Raw genomic sequence first — 5,235 nt, 5'->3', positions numbered from 1 at the left:
TGGCGCCACGTAGCGAAAAGAAGAAACAACTGGCGCGCTGTTGTTAACTCGGCTATAATCGCGTAAGCGGTGTCTACGCCAATTAAGAAGAAGAAGAATGGTTTTTCAACATGAGTAATTTTTATAGGGACATAAAACCTTATTGGGATAATATGTCCCAGGATAACGAAAAGATATAGCGATTTTTTAAGTATGCAGAAAATACATTTTACGTTATTTTCACATTTTGAAAACAAAATATTATATCAAAATGCATACAATATTTTTTATTTGAAAACCAAATTAAAAAATGGAATGGAATGGAAAATACTACCATATGTAAACTCCCTACTATTGAAGAATGCATTTTTAAATTAACTGGGAATAAAATTTACAACTGCATACAAAACACAGAGAACGTCCTCCACGAACTAAAAACTTACAAAGCCGCCGCAAAATGAATTACCCTGGTAAATGATATTTCAAAAAACTGTATTTTGCTAAGTTGGTAGGACTGCCCTTAATTACTACGCCAAATTCATCAAACGGTTTGTTTACAGCAGTTGCTTAAACTCATATAAAACTAACTCACAGACACTTACTTTCAAAAGAATGTGGTGGTGATTGCACGAACTGTAATAATACCCTAACCATGCTCCCAATACTATTAAAATTAATTTAGAATTGAAAGCTACACATGCCTAAAATAATATGTATCTATACAAAATGGGACGAAGGCTTCATACGTAAGGTTTAAGTCCCTAGTTTACTAGTCTGTCCTTTAATTTATTTTCAGGGTATGTATAATATACATATGTCGAAAATGGGTAGAAGGGGGTCGGGTTAGCTCCCATTTATATAATAAACAGAACTGGTGATTTAATAGTGCATACTGCGGGGTATATACATATATCAATGAAAATCAGAAAGCGGGTTTTAATCATAACAGTGTATCTCTGTGTCTAAAGTAGACAAAATTGGACGAAAACTTAATCTAGCCCCCATATAAATAAGGCCAGGATTTTCGAACACTCTGCAATCTTTAATCCATAGTTTTGTGATGGTATGTGAGGTACCTTAATGAAATCATGGTATTGTACAATGTACATGTTGTATGTAGTATTGGCAAAAATATATAGACTCGAGTCAATACTACCCCCCAACTCCCATATACTACTTATAATGGTTTTAGTTACTTTATACCCCACTATATTTCATAATTTGGTTCTTTTAATGATACTAAATGGAAAGTTTTCTTTAAAATTATGTGGTTTAGCGCCGAATTAGAACTGAATTGGTCTAAACCGTATGAGACATACCGAATGTTTTGGTTGACATTTTCCATAAATTATATTATTAAAATAATTTTAGTTGAAGCGAACTCAAATACAGCATAAAACTTGTGGTCTTCAATGTAAGTCAAGAAGATACCAAATTTAATCTATATAAATAAAAATTAATCTCCAAACTGTACGTACGCTCATAACTTTCATACCACTGAACCAAATTTGATAATTCTTTTTTTTAATGTGTTCGTTATTGTCAGGATATGTTTGAAAATTATAAAAAATCAAACAGTGAAGTATTAACAAACGCATTTAAAACAAATTAATGCGTAAACGCGACATATATATATATATATAAATGGAAGTATGTCTGTATGTTCCGTGTAGACCAATTTCAATGAAACTTTCAGGAAATCTTTAGATTGACTTGACGAGGGATCCTGTAAAGTTTGTTCAAAGTGTCGGAACACTTTTTTCAACTGTCAAATACAGTTTGTATATACTATGATGATATTCTATTGTTTTATAATCCAAATTTGTGCTGACACATGCGTTGTGGATTTACATATATGTATGTCAATATGAAACATATTTAAGTACAATGGAGTATATTGAAGTAGACTAAAGTATATTAAAGTAAATAATTAAAGTTTTCCAGGTAAGTTATAGGGACGCGAATGTATTCGTTTACTCATGCGTTTTCAATTGATTACTACAACCTAAAATTGTATTTTTCTCTACCAATCATGTTTCTTCACAGAATCATTGTAATAAATAAAAAATGGCACCCAAAAATGCAAGTATTGGTAAGAAACCTCCTAACCAAAGAATGTTAAGGAAAAAAGAGCAAATGAAACAGCTGATGATCGTGAGTTAAAATATAGAAACTAAAGAAGACCATGAAGGATAGTGAAAAAAATCTTCATCGCGAGCTACCGAGACAATCCAAAAACGTACGCAAAGGCTTGATGCCAATCGAAAGAAAATAGCTCAATTACGAAAAAAAAAAAATACATTTAAATCTTGCGGCGTTCAACTACAATTAGGATGATAATTACAGAAATAACAAGGACGTAGTGATCGGTGCAAGGAACAAAGTTTGTACTTTGAAGTTTGCTAAAAAATCCCCTTGAATGTGCTATTTGAATGGTAAAGTTGTTTTGTCACCATAGATGAAGCACCCGGAGCCACTTCTTAGTTATATGTATATCTAAGCGCACTTCAACTTAAAAATTTTTTTTTTTGTTTTCMAACATCCGAAAGTACAATTCATGCTTCCAATTGACGTYCTTTGGAGCAACAAACATAGTGAACAATGCCGGTTAAATGCCCACTTTTCAAATGTAAGGTCAAATTTACCACAGAATTGGATCATTGCTCCCAGCTCAAGATGAAGATCCCAAGTTTTTACAAATTTATTTCACCTCTAATGAAGCTGATCGGCATTGGGTAATCAGTACTGAAGTAAGAAATCATCTTAGAAGTTCAAACTATGTTTTATGAACATAACAGCCTCAAGCGGCGATTCAATGCACCGGTAAAAGACGACATTGAAATGGATCGTATGATGCATTACAGCATCCAGTTCTTTTCCACGTGGCGAAGATGGTTACCATTTTAATGTAATGCAAGTAAAATTAAATAATGAGTCCACAAAAAAAGTTGTTTTGCATGAACTTTTATGCCTACCGCCTTATGATCCGACGAAATTAAAAAATATTTTCTAAAATGACGTGAACTATAACATCAATTTGTGGTCGACATGTACGCAAAAATTGAAAGTGAACGTTTTCTTTTTATTCGGTTGAATCAACGAAAGCTACGCGCCGAGGAATATATTCACTTACGCAATGCGATCAATAATGATGAAAATGCTGCAAATATTGGCCAAATGGTGATTTTGCCAGCGACGTACATCGGCAGTCCTCGACATATGAACGAGTACGCCCAAGATGCTATCACTTACGTGCGCAGGTACGGACGACCGGATCTCTTCATTACCCTCACGTATAAACAAACTTGGAAAGAAATCACTGACCTGTTAGACCCCGATCAAAATTCAACACATAGACATGATTTCCTTGCACGAGTATTCAAACAAAAAAGCAAAGTCTAGCTAGAACTTGAAATTTGAAATATTGAAAAGATTTATAACAAAATACGGCGATAAATTTATTAATTTTAACAAATAGTAAACAGCTGAAAACGGCAAACACAGATTGGGGAACAAAAAAAATTACACGGAGCCAAATATCAATACGGTGGTAGATCGATGGCATTCATTGCATTTTTGACTTAAAATTCGATCACAGTTGAGGCTCGATGCGATGGTGCATTATCATCGTGTAAAATCCATGAGTTGTTTTTCCACAATTCCGGCAGTTTTCAGGCAAGTGCATTATTCGAAATTCATTATAAACTTAAAAAGTGTGCTTTTATTAACATTTTAATTCCAATAAAATGAGAGCTGTACCATATAAAACAACATTACCTCCTCAACACAGGTCACGGGACGACAACACACCACACCAACGCGTTCCACACATAAAGGCACCACACATGAAGACATCATACATTAATAGACGCGAACCTACACCATTCTTGCAGACATTACATCTATACACACATGATGCTACACACCACAACTCTGGGGTCGCAGATGATATCGCTGTTGTGGTTATAGTGAAACACATTACACGATATAGTTAGGATAACCAACAGGACAATAGCGATTGGCTCGAAACTAACGGACTAAACTTAGTAGAGAGCAATACCGAAGCGGTTCAACACTCACCTTACACTTACAAGACGGCTATTAACTGGTGTACTAAAAGCATTCGGGCTGTTCGACGTCCAGATATGGGGAAAAGACCTCGAAATAATACCGCCGTGGCCTTTCTTCGATACATGCCACTTGCGCGCTGAAAGTATGCTCTGTGTTTTGCACAGTGTCGAAAGATTAAACCTCTTGGCCAGGGAGTTTCAACGCTTTACGAATGAAAGGTTACCGCTTAAAACACTGAAAGGAATTGCAAAGGCAGAGATGGTGAATCAGTTTCAAAAACGATGGGAGGAAAGTGGAAACGGGCGGTGGACATTCCGACATGAAAGGCAACATTTACAAAATTCGTTCGGCATAGACCCAATTCCCGATAATTTTGTAAACCGAGTTTTCGAATCAGTAGAGAAGTGGAAAGCTACTTGCGAAGTTGCAGCCAGAGTTATGAAATCCATTGTAAAGCGACGGAGAAAAGAGGTGTTAAATGTAACGAACAACTACGACTCAAACACACTAAAATTGACGTGACGGGAAGGRTTGGCGACGAACAATGTACGAGGCGGGTTATCAAACCAACAGAGGTGGGCCAAGTTAATGCAACTTGTAACTGAATGCATTTTAACCACCATATACGTATGAGTGTCCCTCAACCTTCCTCCCGACGTAATACTTGACGGTGGTACCGGTGGGAACGGTACAGGACTATACCTATATTATGCAATAATCAAAACCTACCGTTCCACAGAGCTTCTTTTCCTTGATTTTGCACCGAACAAGCGCCCGTCGCAGCATCAGTCGATCCGCACACATCAAAAAGAAAGTGTCATATCAAAAAAATAAATAAATAAATAAATAAAAATTGTGCATATTTTCGTTGATTTTAATGTGCGAGATTTTAAGTGCAGAAGCAAGTGGTGGAATAAAGGAATAAGGCAAACATTGGTCTTTCGTGCCAAGCACTATCGATTAGTGAAAATTCGAAAAAAAACGAAAGACAAATTATTATTATTATTATTACATTTATTAGGAAAAATATACAGGCTATTAAACCTAATGATAAGGAGGAGTGCGAGCAGCTTTGGCCATCGACTCCGATATTATAACAAATCTATATTATATCATATTATGTATGTTACATTCCACTAGAAAATTATAAATACATGTAATATTTTCAAAAGATGGTGTTTTTAA

This window comes from Bactrocera latifrons, unplaced genomic scaffold, assembly GCF_001853355.1.
Source record: "Bactrocera latifrons isolate USDA-ARS-PBARC rearing strain unplaced genomic scaffold, ASM185335v1 scaffold_423, whole genome shotgun sequence".
Classification (NCBI taxonomy): domain Eukaryota; kingdom Metazoa; phylum Arthropoda; class Insecta; order Diptera; family Tephritidae; genus Bactrocera; species Bactrocera latifrons.
This window is presented reverse-complemented; position numbering follows the sequence as displayed.